This window comes from Gymnoscopelus braueri (genome assembly GCF_963280865.1).
Source record: "Gymnoscopelus braueri genome assembly, chromosome: 1".
NCBI lineage: Eukaryota > Metazoa > Chordata > Actinopteri > Myctophiformes > Myctophidae > Gymnoscopelus > Gymnoscopelus braueri.
Window position 1 is genome coordinate 5225248 of NC_137603.1, and position 17540 is coordinate 5242787.

The 17540-nt window shown below is 40.9% G+C and overlaps 1 protein-coding gene across 1 annotated transcript in view; it reads right to left on the minus strand.

Annotated features, from left to right (window-relative positions):
• The window catches only part of LOC308089679 (uncharacterized protein), a 496849-nt gene that overhangs the window by 425630 nt on the left and 53679 nt on the right, over window positions 1-17540 (minus strand). The window lies entirely within an intron of this gene.

A 17540-nucleotide genomic window follows, 5' to 3' on the forward strand; every position in this document is an offset into this window, starting at 1 on the left:
TAACCACTTTCATCCTGGCGTCCCTTGTCCCGTGTTATTATAGTATAAGATGTAAAACATTTTGTGAGCCTGTAGATCGGCTATTTTTGCTACTTTTGCGCTGCACTGCTATACGACAAAATATAAAATAGGGAATTGATTAATTGAAAAAAAAAAAGAAACATAGAGATCATGTGGAGGTTTCTGCCCAACAGTGACAATATCTAGATTGGTGTAAACGTAACAGTTGATGTTATTCAACATGAACAACATGTTTTTTTCAACAAAGTAAAAGTCATGCATGTACCAGATACTGAGTGTAAAATTAAAAAGATCAACTGAATACAAAAGTCATTAAGTGTAAATAAATTAAGTCGAGGAAAGACTGTTAACACATCAGGTGCCAGCATTTTTTCATAACAACTTACGTTGGGTGCCAGCATTCTCCCCATTGACTGCGCTTTGCTGTTTAAAGCTCTAGACTCCACGAGGAGCAAATCCATGTAAAAAAAAACATCCATTCATGTTGCGCGATGACCCTGGCTACAGCCTGGAACGATAACATTTCACTCGCGAGTTACAATGGGGGGGGATCGCGCATCGCGCATGACCGGTTTTCCCCACCGGAAACAGATTCGGAGATATAGGTGTTTTAAAGAAGGAAATAGACAGGAAGTGGATGGCAGCCATGTTTTTTTTTTCCGGTGATCTATCTGGCCTATCCTTCTCAAGATCACAATGGGTACTCCCAGAGCTGCTCTAGCCCCGCCCGTGTGGAGAAAAACGAAAAAAACAAAAAGACATATTTCACGGTCTGGACCGTGTTCGGCACCGGACCGCTACTCTGCGCAAACACGGTTCAGACCGTGTTTGGCACCCGATGTGTTAAGAATGATTTAAGCCTTTTAAGTCTTTACACACTCCTGTACTTTAACTCAAGTACACATTTCACTTGTAGTTATGTATTTTTTTTTACTATAGGAGTATCTACAGTGTAGATACTCCTATAGTAAAAAAATATGCATAACTCATACACTCAAGTAGCCTATTAGGTATATTGAGTATTTGAGTCAATTATATTTATTTTATTTAGCACACAAGTTTAAAAACAGTACAGAATGTGTATTCAATCTTTAAAAAGAAAAAGAGAGCCAGGGGGAGGCAAGAATCCCAAAGGGCTCATTACACAAGGCCTCTACCCATCTGTTCTTTGCCCACCACTGATTTATCCACTATTTGTTTTTTAAGTAATCGATTGCATCAAATTACTCTGATTAACTGCTGCTGCCCTATTTCAGAACAGTACATTGAATTTCACTTGTAGTTATGTATTTTTTTACTATAGGAGTATCTACTCACAGTACATGCCTGTGTGTGTGTGCGTGTGTGCGTGTGTGTGTGTGTGTGTGTGTGTGTGTGCGTGTGTGTGTGTGTGTGTGTGTGTGTGTGTGTGTGTGTGTGTGTGTGTGTGTGTGTGTGTGTGTGTGTGTGTGTGTGTGTGTGTGTGCGCATGTGCGTGTGTGTGTGTGTGTGTGTGTGTGTGTGTGTGTGTGTGTGTCTGTCTGCGTTCAGCTTGCACGTGAGCTCATACGTTCGTGAGTTCCACCGCAGACTGTCCAACATGTGCATGTCATTGAGAAAGGCACTGAGGGGATTTGCTAAACTTAGCTCTTACTCCTGAGACGCAGACACTCTCTCTCTCTCTCTCTCTCTCTCTCTCTCTCTCTCTCTCTCTCTCTCTCTCTCTCTCTCTCTCTCTCTCTCTCTGCCAGCTCTCCTCCAGCTCAGAACACCTTTTTAAGCCCGGCCAATGAATGCGTAGCTACACCCATTAGTCTCGTGCATTGGCCCGCTACAGCAGGTGATGAAAGAGGATTCACACGTTGCTTATATTTATTTAATTTACTAAATAAATAATTGGCAATCGCTGCAGTCCAGCAGGGGCCAGTTGCACCACCTCACACTAAGTTCAAACTATAGCCTAGTTATAGCTGAAATGGCTTTTAAAAAAGCCATTTAATTTACTAAATAAATAATTGGCAATCGCTGCAGTCCAGACACACAAGACTAGAAGCTATTTGGCGACGCACAACATTGCCTTGAATCATTTCTTTACTGTTTCATCACTTCCAATTATGCATGTTTATACAGTATCGTGTGTGAGTTCTCTCTTCTGATTGGATGAAATGTGGTATCCCGACCTGAACATTTATTTGATGTTTACTAAAGAGCTGGAGAGAAAAGGAGAGCCCTGTTACTAAACAATGTGTGCTATAGGAATAGATATTTAATAGTATAATAGTAATAATAGTAGTATCGGAGTTGAGACAGAAAGAAGAAGGAGAATGGAATGGAAATACTTTATTAATCCCCTGGGGGGGTGGGGGGGGAGGGGGATGAAAACTACAGCTGCTCTCATTGGCAAACCATAACACAAAAGGCAATAAATATAGAATCAGTGGTGGAAAATGTACTCAATTTCTATACTTAAGTAAAAGTATCAATACTACAATGTAGAAATAAAGTCGAAAGTAAGTGTCGAGGATTCAAAATGTACTTGAGTAAAAGTACAAAAGTATTGGCATCAACATGTACTTAAAAGTACCACAAGTAGAAAGTGCTCATTATGCAGAATGTCTCACAAGTTTTCAAATGTATAAAATGTATAAAAATCTTCTGAAAATAGCAGATCTACAACGCAACGCGTCACGATGCGACACGTTGTGAGCTTGTAGATCGGCTATTTTCAAATGGCCACAGTTTAAATAGGGCTGAAGTGGTTAAAGGTTCGATGACATTCATTTTCACTTTTTTTATTTTTTATGTTTTTTTGGGGGTTTTATGACCTCAATTACACCCAAAAAATCTGAACTTTGAACATTCAGTGGATTTTCTGTGGTCTGGGATTTTCTGAATAATTAGGCTGAAAAGTAATCTGAGCTTGACCCTTCGACAGTGAGGTCACAGTCGATTAATCCCGCCCACTCTCCTCCTCGCCCCTCCCCTCCCCTATCCTTTCCTTTGGGGGGGGCGGAGCAGAGGCGATGATTGACAGGCAAAATCCCTCACCAGCGACACCCGCAGGCAAAGATTTCTTTTTTCATTGCAGTTGAAAAGGCTTTAGAAATGTGAGACAAAAACACCTACAGTGAATCACTGGAGTGGAATTTTCAGTTAAAACTTTTTGTACACGTTTGAAGGACCAGGACAAAGACTCTGAATGTGGTGTAAACATGAATGTCATGATACCTTTAATGTATGTCTTGTAATAATAATCACAATCTGCAACTTGTAGTAAGTAACTAGTAACTTAAGTTTTCAAAGAATTGTCGTTGAGTAAAAGTACAATGTTTGCCTCTAAGATGTAGTGGAGTAGAAGTAAAAGTACCGAAAATTGGAAAAACTCCAGTAAAGTAAAAGTACCTGAAAATTGTACTTAAGTACAGTACTTGAGTACCTGCACTTAGTTACTATCCACCACTGTATAGAATAAAAGACATTCAAATGAAACAGATAGTGTTCCATTGTGCGTGGCTGTGTGATGTCACAGAGCTAAACCAGTGAGAGTGAAAGTCTGATAATCTGAAAGCCTGATTATGATTAGCCGCGCACGGGTGTCGCTCGTGCGCCGGAAATAGCCGATCTACAAGCTCACAAAGGCTTGTAGATCGGCCTCTGTGGGGGGGACGGGGGGGACAACAGCTCGTAACCAAGTTCAAATCAGGCATAATGCATACACTCCCATACTTGCTCCTATTGCCCCCCTCCCCTCCTCCCCCCACCACCTCCATGGTTCTCTGTCTGTATCTGTGTGTGTGTGTGTGTGCATCAGTGTTGCCAGATTTTGCGAGAGAAATAAGGAACCAGTTCTATGAAAACAAGCTCAACAGAAGCGACTAGGCAACGGCTATTTGAACATAGCCGATCTAAAAAAAAGAAAGATCTTTGAAAATAAAAATAAATTGTAGTAGGAATTGGAATGTTTTTAACAACACAAATCTTGCATGGGTGGATGGGGGGCCCCACGGACAAATTAATCTGGGGGTCCTTGACATGAAAAAAGTTTAAGAAACAACCGGTTTAAACAACATTAGGAAACAAGCCCAAATAAGTTAGTATACACTTTAGAAACAAGCCCCAAAGTCGCTTATAATAAGCAGACATGGCAACACTGGTGTGCGTGTGCATGATATGCGAACGTGCAGGTAGGGCTTTGTGTCAGGTGTGTGTGTGTGTGTGTGTGTGTGTGTGTGTGTGTGTGTGTGTGTGTGTGTGTGTGTGTGTGTGTGTGTGTGTGTGTGTGTGTGTGTGTGTGTGTGTGTGTGTGTGTGTGTGTGTGCGTGTGTGTGTGTGCGTGTGTGTGTGTGTGTGCGCGTGTGTGTGTGTGTGTGTGTGTGTGTGTGTGTGTGTGTGTGTGTGTGCAGGTAAGACTTTGTGTCAAGCGTGTGCATCTGGTTGACTCACAACTCACAAAGGGGCGGGGCATGGATTGATCTGCTCCTTACAGCAGGAGGGGGTGTCGGTGGAACAAACCTGTCACACAAACTCTGCTGAGATTATACCGTACTTGACAAAAGAAGATCGTTTACTGTACGAACAATAGGGCTTTGCGTTGAGTTGACGTCACATTTGAAGGGAACGAAAGACATTTTCTACAAGTAAGTAAGGGCGGGACACAGGTGAATATGATTTCATTCATGTATTACGAGCAATCAATGCCAGATTATAATATAAGCTACTACTAGGGATGCACGACTAATCGCTCATATCGATACCGGATGATATCGGCCTAAAAAAAATGCAAAAATGCAAAAATCTGCAAAAATATCCCAATATTTTGTGCACACATTTATTTTATCATAATTATGCTTGAATGTGAAGCACAAGCTGTGAGTGCAATTTTGAGTAAAAATAAAGGTGATATATTTAGTACTCAGTATTCACGTTGTTTGAACTAATATGTGCTTCAGTATGCCTAATAAATCAGGCAATAAGAATGCAGTGTTGTTGTTTTTTAGGAGTCTGCATCTGCACCAGCTGTAAGGTACTGTAAACCCTACTGGAAACTTATATTCCAATATTGGTATTTTCGATTTGACCAATTAAATTACTCGGTTATCAGCCAAACGGTCCATATCACGCATTCTAAAAGGTTTGGTTCCGTTTGTTTATTTTAAACTTTTAAAAGATTCAGTAAAAATGTGAAGGAGAATGCCTAAAAACCATCCAGGGGCTTGAGAGGTGACATTCTCCGGGAAAATGTGTACATTCATAGGATAAAATCACATAAATGTGGAATATACACATCTATTACAAATTAAACATTAATAGACATCGTCATACAGATGAAGAAACAAAACATAAAGACCAATATAGACAATATAACAAAGAAACAGCAACAAACATATTGCAACAATACAAGTCAAATGAACAAAAAGTAAACCTCTAAGGAAAATATGATATTATATTAGGCAGACCATATGGAAAGTATTTGGTGGTTAAGAGAAGCAATTTCAGAACCTTATCAGCAATTTCAGAACCGTGAAAGAATTGTTGAGAAGACAACTCCCATAGATGTAATGGCAGATAAATCCATATTTTAGACCCTCTGAAGCCTATATTAAATTGAGTTTGAGAGGTACGGGCCTTTGGGGGTCTGAGGTTATTTGAGCTACGTGTTGGGTAATTATGGACCTGAAAATTATACTCAAATATATGATGGAAAAGGAGGGTAAGGATTCTCCCCAATGAGCCGTGAACAAATAGACCAATTTGAAGATGGTTCACTTGATTAAACACTGAGGATACCTAATCAATTAAATAAAGGTTCATGATACTTTGGTTTTTAATACATAATTGATGAATATGAAAGGCACACATTGAAGTGAATCATTAAGAAGGTGAAAAGAAGTTGTCCTTCCTGAGATTATGGACAATTCTCCTATAATTGCTGTCATGCAGAAAGATAACATATTTCAACTTGTGGTGGAGTATTTATTTGACCGGACGTACCTATACTCTGTACCGAGGGTTGAGTACTTCATCACTGCTCAGGAGCCGCTGTGGTTCGATCCCCTGCTCCCCCTGGCTCGGTGTCAAAGTGTCTTTGAGCAAGGCACTGGACCCTTAAAGAGCTGGTGCCATGTTTTTGCACTTTTTCTGTTTTTCATGTGTCTATGAGGTTGATAGAACTTCATTAAGCCCCCTGGTGGTGTTTTTATGGTGTTTTATGTCTTCTCTGACTATTTGGAGTTTCTTCCTGGAGGCCGAAACCTTGAGGGTCAAACGTGCCAATAGAGAAACAGCGCTTTAGTGACATAGTAAAAATATACCCTCCCCCCTCATTATCATAACACATCAGGTGTGGGCATGAGGAGGAGGAGGGACTAGGACAGGTGGGTGGTGCTAAGGTGGTGGTGGAGGAGGTGCTAAGGTGAGAACCAGGTATACTTAATGAACTAGAGGCGTGTCCACATAAAAACAACATTTTAACACTTACTGTACACTCTTTTTTTTTGAAAAAAATCCTTACATAATAATAATACCTTATGATCAGGTTTTAGGGTTGAAAAATATCATGGCACCCCATCTTTAACTGCTCCCTATGTAATGCACGAGTGAATGGGTAAATCGCCTCTTTTGGGTACTTTTCAGGATTCAAATTGAATACTTTTCAGGATTCAAATTCAAAAACATAAAAAGTAGCAGATCTACAATCTCGAGATTGTAGATCTGCTACTTTTGATGTTTTTTTTGTGTGACGCTGTATCAAGTAAGGCGTTAATTTCCGAAAAAAAGTTACAATATGGAGATAAGAGGTTTCTGCCCGACAGCAGCGAAATGTAATGTATGTGTGAATGAGTAAATGTAAATGTAGCACATGAAGCACATTCATCATTTTAACCCCTACAGACCATATTCACACGGCGGCCATTTTGCTAATAAGTTAATGAAATGCCACCCCGTTGCCACCCCGTTTTTTTCAATGCAAAATGCCAACATGGCCGCCGTGTGAATATGCAGGTCTTTACCCTGTCTACCCTTACATGGTCCCCTCTACCCCTACCCAATAATATTAATATACCCTGTCTGTCATAGGCCCATGGCATATTGTCGCTGTCGGGCAGAAACCTTGTATCTCTGTATTTCATCTTTTTATGGGTTTTTAGTTTATTTTTTGAAAAAATAATGCCTGATACTTTGACGTACAGGAGTGTTTTCAAAAGTAGCAAAAATAATTGCCAATGCACATGCTCACAATGTGTCATATTGTGACTGGTTGTGGGCTTGTAGATTGAGACACACACACACACACACACACACACACACACACACACACTCACTCACACACACACACACGCACGCACGCACGCACGCACGCACGCACGCACGCACGCACGCACACACACACGTGCACACAGGCACATGTACACACACACGCGCACATGCACACACGCGCACATGCACACACACACACACACACACACACACACACACACACACACACACACACACACACACACACACACACACACACACACACACACACACACACACACACACACACACACACACACACACACACACACACACACACACACACACCATATTGAAACGGGATGTCATTGAAACAGGGCTGAAGTGATTATAGTCAGAATAGGGACCCAATGCTTCCCTGCTTGGCACTTATCATGGAGGGTTGGATTGGGGGGTAAGTCACTGTGACATTATGTCGGGAGGATGCACTTGCCATCCCCTTGACTTTTGTATTATTATTTCTATAAAAGCATTTCCAAGAGGATGTTCTTGTAAGCTGCCTAATTCTAAGGAAACAGGGGATACTGTAGGGCTCCACATGGCCCGGGAACTGTTGGTGCCCAAGTCTACATTACGTACAAGTTGTGTGGCGTGTTGGTATATAAATATGGTGGCGGAAAGTAACTATGTACATTTACTCTAGTACTGTACTTAAGTACAATTTGGAGGTATGTTTTACTTTACTGCATGGAGTATTTCCAATATTCAATACTATTACTTCTACTCCACTACATCTCAGAGACAAATATTGTACTTTTATTCCACTACAATTATTTGAAAACGTTATGTTACTAGTTACTTTGTAGATTTTGATTATTATTACAAACATGACTTAACCTCTTCAGCCCTATATGCACATCGGCTATTTGAAAATAGCAGATCTACAAGCTCACAACGTGTTGCGATGCGACACGTTGTGAGCTTGTAGATCGGCTATTTTCTATTATTTCCATACATTTTGAAAACTTGAAATGGGACATTTCTGCATACTTTTGGTACTTTAAGTACATATTGTTGCCAATACATTATATTTTTACTCAAGTAAATTCAGAATACCGAACCTTTGTCACAGAACTGTAACAGATTATGTTTACATTGTGGTATTGATACTTTTACTTACTACTAAGTACTAAATACTTCCACCACTGCATAGACATGGGGATGAATGTGTGACTCAGACAACTAAAAGAGTCCAAATGACATGCTAGGGAAACGCACAGACCTAAACTTTATAAAGTTGCCAGGGAAATCGAAGTGACGGTCACAATACATTTAATAGATGGATTATATTAGTCTACTCACATTTGTCCATGAATCAGAACCGATGTACAAGAACATATACCACTGGCTCTGACTGAGTGGAGTAAATAAACCACATGAACCCTATAGGATCCCTAGTAATATCAAAAACAACATTGAATATTTTTTAAACTTCTTGAAAATGGTAAATAAAATTTTATGTAGCGTCTTTATCCAAGGCGCTTTACAGTTACATTCACCATTCATTCACCGATGGCGGAGGAAACCATGCGAGGCACCAACCCGCCCATCGGGGGCAATTAGGGGTTCAGAGTCTTGCTCAAGGACACTTTGACACTAACTCTGGGGGAGCCCGGGATCGAACTGGGAGCCTTGTGTTTCCCAAGCGGCCGCTCTACCTCCTTTGCCACTGCCGCCCTAGTTTCTTTCAAATTGTTGAAGGATTTCATTTTTTTTTTTTTGTAAGTAAAAAGTAAGGCATACTGTACACACAAGCTAGGCTACAGGGACGTGCACAGATAGACTCTTGGTGGTGCTAGAGCACCTGCCCTTTGCCCTCTTGACCAGAAGTGCCCTTTTTTCAGTTTACAGCAGGGGTCTTCAACATGGGTCCGGGACCCCTAGGGGGGGTCCTCAGAGTTACTACAGGGGGTCTGCCAAATCTTTATTTGATATGATTTTTCTTTTTACCATAACCACTCGAAACCTAGCATCCCTTTTCTGAGGAGAACTTTAGCCAAAAATAGCAGATCTACAAGCCCACAACGCCTCGCGCTGCGAGGCGTTGTGGGCTTGTAGATCGGCTACTTTTGGCAAAGAGGTATAGGTGTAGAGGGAAAAAAGAGCAGACCAAGTAAACAGAAAAAAGTATAATTTACTTGAGCACCTACCCCTCAAAATGTCTGTGCACGCCACTGCTAGGCTATTCGTAAAAATAAAAGGTACAATATGTGTCTTTGACATGAAAATCACAAGTATCCCAAATACAAATACTCAAGTAATGCACAGATACTCATGAAAAAAACGTACTCATGTACAGTGCTCAAGTAAATGTACTTTTGTTATACCGTCCACCACTGATAACATGCCTTTTTGGGATCGTCTACGGGGACCTACAGTACCACGGGTCACAGACAGGGGGCAGAGGGAGAAGGATGAGGCTGACTGGGCACCGTGTCAGACAGGCACCCGGCCGAAACTGCATGGTGGCGAGCAAACTGACACTGATGTGGTCCGCCCATGTGACATGTAGTGCCATTCGTAGCATCCTTGTGTAGACACTGCCTATAGGTAGGCATGTAACAATTTATAGTAAATCGATTAAAATCGATTCAAACTGGTGACAATTTAAATCGACTTCATAAAAAATGTATTGCGACGCAAACAGCAGAGGGCACAATCGAGACGAGACACAAAAAAACAGAAGAAAATACAAGATCTTTGTAAGAGAATTGATTAAAAAAAAAGAGTTTTCAGTCATTTGCTACTGTATTGAAAAGAGGATACGAGAAAACATACATTAACCACTTTAGCCTTATTTTATACCTAGGCTATTTGAAAATAGCCGATCTACATGCTCACAACGCGTCGCATTGTGAGCTTGTAGATCTGCTATTTTCAAACATTTTAGTACTTTTACTTTTTGTACTTTAAGTATATTTTCAGGCCAATACTTGTGTACTTTTACTCAAGTAACATTTTGAACACATGCAGGCCTTTTACTTGTAACAGAGTATTTTGATATTGTGGTATTGCTACTTTTACTTAAGTAAAATATCTGAGTACTTTTTCCACCACTGCTGTATAGCTATTCACCTGTTTCCTAGGCTGTGTGTTTTCCACTTCCTGTCGGATTTCATTGGATATCATTAGTCATCTGACCAGTTTCATTGGATTTCATTGGATCAAATCGACAGGAAGTGGAAAACACACAGGAAGTGGAAAGCCTAGGAAACAGGTGAATAGGACCAGCCGTCTTCTCCCATGTCTGATTTCCACTCTCTCCTCATCCACACGCAGGGCGTTCCAGGCAAGTTTCCACCCGCACCTCCAATCCTGTTCCTGTTAAAGCAGTACCAAGGGCCGGCCCCGATGGACCCTTACATACCTCGAGCACAGTCCCAGATGGACCCTTACGGATCTCGAGGACAGTCCCAAACGGACCCTTACGTACCTCGACCACCGTCCGAAATGGACCCTTTCATACCTCGAAGACCGTCCCAAATGGACCCTTACAGGTGTGTAACTGTCAGAGTTATGGGGGTCCGTGGCCTGATGCATATAAAAGAACCACTAAACTAGCTACAGTAACTCAGTTTCTTGTTAAAGGGCAAGACCACTGTGGTAGAGGTTTTGGTTGTGTAGTTTCCTTGCCATGATGTAACTCCAAAGGTGACAAGCAATACAAAAAAAGCTCCATTGATTAGAAATTGATCATTCAAAATATGCTCCTCATTGACTTACATTGTATTCTGAAACAGCTCTCAAAGTCACTCTTTTAGCATGTAAACAAAGGCAAACAACGTTGATTCAGACAATATAGAACATCACATTTAGTAAAAAAAATTACTTCCTGTTTATTTTGATCTTCAAATAGTAAAATCAGCAGGAAGTAAAAGTAGCACACTTTGCCGATTTACAAGCTTGTAATGTGAAACATTGTAAGCTTGTAGATCAGCAATTTCTGCTTCTTTTGAAACATTTTTAAAGTGAGAATTAAGTAATTAATTGTGTGTGTGGGGGGTTTATAAACATTGAACCAATCAAAAGTATTAACAATTAAGAGCTTGTGACTAATAACTACATTGTATCCTTTGGAATACAGGATCTTCTTTTGTGTGTTTAACTACTTAAACCTTCTAAACTTAGTAAAATGTACCCGAGTTGGCTCTGTACTTGGATACCCAGCTGAAATTTGGTGTAGAGAGAGAGAGGCTCTCTCTACACCAAATTCCTTCACCAAAATAGATAATAAACAATGTTGTGAGTTTAGATCTGCACATTCTTTTTGCAAATGTTCCCCCCAGAATAATTATGTGACCAGCCATACTCCAGGTTGAGACTTCTCGGTCATCTCAGAGAATCCCTTTTTTCAGCAGAGAGAAAGAGAAAAACTTCCATTGATCATTTGTTTTCCCGTCTAAAATGTGTTAAAGCCACAGTAGCAATCTGGTAATACCAGGCTACCTTTCACTTAAATTCCAGAGCTGAAATCGGCATGTAAATATGACATAAATGCATTTATGTGTAATTGAAATTTGTGATGCTGGGGTTCAAGTGGTTAATTATGGCATGAAAATATGCGTGTGTGTGCTGTGTGCGTGCGTACGTGCGTGCGTGCGTGCGTGCGTGCGTGCGTGCGTGCGTGCGTGCGTGCGTGCGTGCGTGCGTGCGTGCGTGCGTGCGTATATATGGGTGAATGTAATTGGAGAAAGGTGCCTTATACAGTTAATGCAGCCATTTACCATTTAGAATGAAACAGAAGAGGTTGCAGATAAGAAATAAACCAAGATAGATAAGAATAAAGAAGATGAATTTGAGGTCTGCTGGCCATAGCTGAGTGGGTAGAGTAAGGAGGCCATCTGGGAAACAGAATTGTCCCCGTGTTCACGGTCTATGTGTTATAGGGTCCCTGAGCAAGGCATTCTACCTCTTACTGCTCCCCTGGGCGCTGTATTAATGGTGATAGCCCTCTGCTCCTATAGTTAAAATGAGTAAATGCAGAGTACAGATTTCACATACCTGCAAATGTTCTGTGACAAAAAAAAATCTTAATACCCGACAGGAGTGGAGAATTGTTATTATTGTTAAAAACTAAGTAAAATAGTCAGACTTTGGCCATCGTGGATGGCAGTATCCTGAAAGAAAATGAGTGAACTTAAGACGTGCAAATATCAACTCCATGCCAGGCTTATGTTATAGACACAGGCTTTTCCAAAGAGCTATGAATCGTTGCTGTCAGGTGGAAACATAATTATATCCAAAACCGTAAATATTCTGGAAATGGAAAACGTAAAAAAAAGAATAACCTGTGTTTCAAAAGATCCATTGTTATTGTTTTTCCACAAGCTCATTCGTTCACACATTCGTTTTATTCAATATGTATAAAACCCTCCACACACACTTCTCCAGTTTCACCTGTAGGCCTACTTTAAAAATATATAATCAAAAGCAGCAAAAATAGCACAACTACAATGTGTGCTGAGCTTGTACATTTGCTATTTCTGCTACTTTTGTGTGACTAGTGTGACGAAGAAGAGCGTTAATTTATAAAGGAACATAAAAAGTTGAAATATGGAGATATGAGGTTTCTGCCCGACAACAACGAAAAAATTCATGAGAGCAGCAGGTTGGATCTGGATTTACATTTGGCCTCCACATGACTGTATGCTATAATTAAAAGATTTATGACTGCCGTTTAATCGCAAATCATACATAGTGTATAAGTGTTCTAATCTCGTATGGATATCAGTGGTGTAAAGTAGCTAAGTGCATTTACTCAAGTACTGTACTTTTTTTTAGGTATTTTTACTTTACTGGAGTATTTCCAATGTTCAATACTTTTACTTCTACTCCACTACATCTCAGAGGCAAATATTGTACTTTTACTCGACAAATGATTTGAAAACTTTAGTTACTAGTTACTTTGCAGATATAAATTATTACATTATAAAACATACTTTAACCACTTTAGCCCTATTCTATGCCTAGGCTATTTGAAAATAGCCGATGCGACGCGTTGTGATCTTGTAGATCTGCTATTTTTCAAACATTTTAGTACCTTTACTTTTGGTACTTTAAGTATATTTTGAGGCCAAAATACTTTTTTACTTTTACTCAAGTAACATTTTGAACACCGGGCCTTTTACTTGTAACAGAGTATTTTTATATTGTGGTATTGCTACTTTTACTTAAGTAAAATATCTGAGTACTTTTTCCACCACTGATGGATATGGATACGGCTCAGGCCAGGATAAAGTAGGTTAAGATGAGCAGCAAAGCACAAACAACAACCACCACAACAAAGAAGAATGGAGGCAATGAGTGTCTGATTTATGGACGGCCGTTGCGATATATCATGCAATGTCTTGCTTTGCAGTTGTGGAAAGTAACTTAAGTACATTTACTCAAGTACCGTATTGTATTGTACTCACGTACACATTTGAGATTATTTTACTTTACAGGAGTATTTCCAATTTTCTATACTTTATACTTCTACTCCACGTCTCAGAGACAAATATTTTACTTTTTTGCTCCACAAATTATTTTTTGACAACTTTATTTACTAGTTACTTTGCAGATTTAGATTATTATTACAAAACATACATTAACTACTTCAGCCCTATACAGTATATACTTTGGCTATTTGAAAATAGCCAATCTACAAGCTCACAACCCATGGCGATGCAACGCATTGTGAGCACATTGTGAGCTTGTAGACCCGCTGTTGTCAAATAGATTTTTATAAATTTGAAAACTTGTGAAATGGGATATTCTGCACAATGAGTAGTTTTACTTTTGGTACTGTAGGCATACATTGATGCCAATACTTGTTTTACTTTTACTCAAGTGCAATTACCGGACTTCTTGTGACAGAGTAATTCTGCATTGTGGTAACGGTACTTTTACTCGAGTAAAAAGTAGTACTTCTTCCAACACCCTTCCCCTGTGTCTAACCTATGCTCTGCCGTAGAGCAGTGCCGTGCCATCGGAAAAAGACGATCTGCAAGCTCACAGCGCACCATGTATGGGGCGCGCTGTGAGCTTGCAGATCGTCTTTTTCCGCCGCACGTATAAATCTGGCTTTGGTGTGTCCTATCCCGTCTGTGTGTGTGTGTGTGTGTGAGTGGCTGGATTATGATGGGCTCAGGACAGATTAGGTAATTATAGCCACCTGCTGTCTAAGCGTAGAGAGAGAGAGAGTGTGTGTGTGTGTGTGTGTGTGTGTGTGTGTGTGTGTGTGTGTGTGTGTGTGTGTGTGTGTGTGTGTGTGTGTGTGTGTGTGTGTGTGTGTGTGTGTGTGTGTGTGTGCGTGCGCGTCTGCGTGTGCGTGTGCGTGTGTGTGTGGTCATGTGGTGCAGCATATGAGGTGAAAGGAGGCGGAGTTACAGGGTTTTGCTTTGCAGATGGTTTGCCATGTGACAACCTGACAACCTTCCACTGTACCAGAACAGCTCAGAAACACACACACACACACACACACACACACACACACACACACACACACACACACACACACACACACACACACACACACACACACACACACACACATAGGGAAGCAAGAATCACCGCAAATCCTAATGTATATGGGTGTGTGTGTGTGTGTGTGTGTGTGTGTGTGTGTGTGTGTGTGTGTGTGTGTGTGTGTGTGTGTGTGTGTGTGTGTGTGTGTGTGTGTGTGTGTGTGTGTGTGTGTGTGTGTGTGTGTGTGTGTGTGTGTGTGTGTGTGTGTGTGTGCCTTTAGGCAAGGCAGGGCAAGGTTACTGGTATAGTAGGCCTACATTTCAGCCACGACACGATGGTTTACACCAGTGGTTCTCAATCTTTTCAGGCCGCGACCCCCCAAAATAATGTATTTTATTTTTTGAGACACACATACGGGTATTTAGGGGCGTGGCCGAATACGCCATTACTTTTTAGGACATGTTATGGGTTTATTTTGTCTTAGTCATTATGGTGAAGTATTGTAGTGCAGCTTGTAGATCGGCTTTTTTCATATTTTTTTTTCTGACCCCCCCCCCCCCCCAAATCATATGGGGACTAGCCTGGGACCAGATGAATCTGCGAGTGCAAAAAAAAATAGCACTCTGTAATTTGGGTCTGGCACCGCTCCATAGAGAATCCATTTCCTGCTCCAGAAGACGTGGGTGACAGACAGACAGACAGACAGACAGACAGACAGACAGACAGACAGACAGACAGACAGACAGACAGACAGACAGACAGACAGACAGACAGACAGACAGACAGACAGACAGACAGACAGACAGTACCTTTAACTATCCAACAGGGAACTTCAGGAAGAGTAAATCATAATAACAATAATATTATACTAGAAACAAATTTCCTACGAAAATTTAAGTGTGCCTGCGTTGGCTGAGGGTTTTGCCTATAACTTCGCCGTGGTACCACGAAACGGTGAAAAAAGTAATAGCCTGGTTGGCCCGGTCGTTGCGCACGTTTTGATGTATACATTGGCGGGGCCGTGACAACCGTGTGGGAGGAGTAGCATTTTGGTCCCCTCGGGCGGCCAAAAAAGTCAAGAAAAAAACAGCAAAATAATGATTATAAAATCAATAAAAAATAAACCGAAAGTCAGAAAAGGAACATTTAAAAAACGAAAAATTTAAGGTAAAAATGGGCATCTAAAACAATGTTTGAAAAAAATCTAATAATTTATTTTAATATATAAACAATTACTCAAATGGTTTCAAGTGCTTGTTTCACCCAGTTCTGAAGGTCTGACGCAAAAAATTACCATTATACATTTGTTTGCAGACCCCCATTTAGGGGGGGTAGGCGAAGTTTCGGAGCATTTTGGGCACTTTTCAAACTGGAAGTGAAGAGGTCCAAGTCCGGGTTGGACCATTGAGCTGCATACCCCTCAGAGAGTATTTTGGTGTAAAAAAAAAAAAACGAAAAAAAAAAGTTTTGGGGAAAAAAAATGTTGAAAAAAAAAAAATATGGTCCACCCAAAAATATGTCCACCCATCAACCTGCACTCTTAACCGGATCTGTAACTGTTAACATGGCTTTGAATGGGGGACTGTAAGGGGGCGTGGCTACGTGGGTGGGGGCGTGGCTACGTGGTTGGGGGTCCCCGGACCCCCAACACCCAAACTCATTGATAAGCAGTTGGCCATGTGACCGATGAGAGGAGAAGAGATCGTGGTCCATTTCAATGTAAAAGGTGCATTACATCATCATCCTAGATGAGGATGATGATGATGAAGGGTAGGTTTGTAGAAAAAGTCTGAATTTTGGACTGAAAAGGGGGCGTGGCTCCGTTGTTTCGCCTATAACGTCGCCGTGGTAACGCGAAACGGTGAGAAAAGTAATGCGGTAAGTGGGACGGTCGTCCCGCACGTTTTGATGTATACATTGACACTAACGAGTAAACCGTGTGGGAGGAGTAGCGTTTTGCGCGGTACGTGCGGCCAAAAGGGGCGGGGTTAGCAGTTTTTGGCTAATAACGTCGCCATGGTAACGCGTATCGGAAATTCACTTCCGAGCACACGATTCCCGACCTGGCCGCACGTTTTGATGTATTTATTGTTGCGGTAGTGTAAACCGTGCGGCCTGTACGGTCCGGCAAACTTTTGTGGCGACATAGATTTTGTATTAATAAATATGGCGGAATGCAACAAGTGTGCCACTGCCATTGCATGGCAGGCACACTTAAAAAGAGTAAACAGGTAGTAGTGCAGAGGGATGATGAGAAATAAAGTAGCACAAACCAAAGGAGATTTGGGCAGGCCTATATTAAAAAAACAAAGTACAAAACTCGTTATAAAAGGACCTTTGGATGTAATTTAAAAAAATTGCTATTAATGAGTAAAGAGAATAGAAACCAAAAAACACATATGAGTTTGAAATTACAGCGCAGCACAAGAGACTAATCAAAAGAAACCCTTGAAAAGTGTTTCTGCTTTGATTTGAAGGAACTGAGTGTTGTTTAATGTTTAGCCCCATGTGAGGACATTCTCTACACTGTGTTCCAGTTATTCTTCAATAAACCCAACTGGAACACTTTGGTCCCTGTCTGCACTGTAGCTCATTAAGCAACACAAACCGTCCAAAAGGCATCTGTGTCATTTTAGATCTTAACCACTTTAACTCTTATTTTATACTTTGGCTATTAAAAAAGTTACAGATATACAAGCTCAAGCACCTATAAAGGCTGCAATGCAGCCTGACAGCGTGTCGCGGATTCGAGTCCCGATCCCGACGACCTTTGCTGTGCGTCATTCCCCATCTCTCTC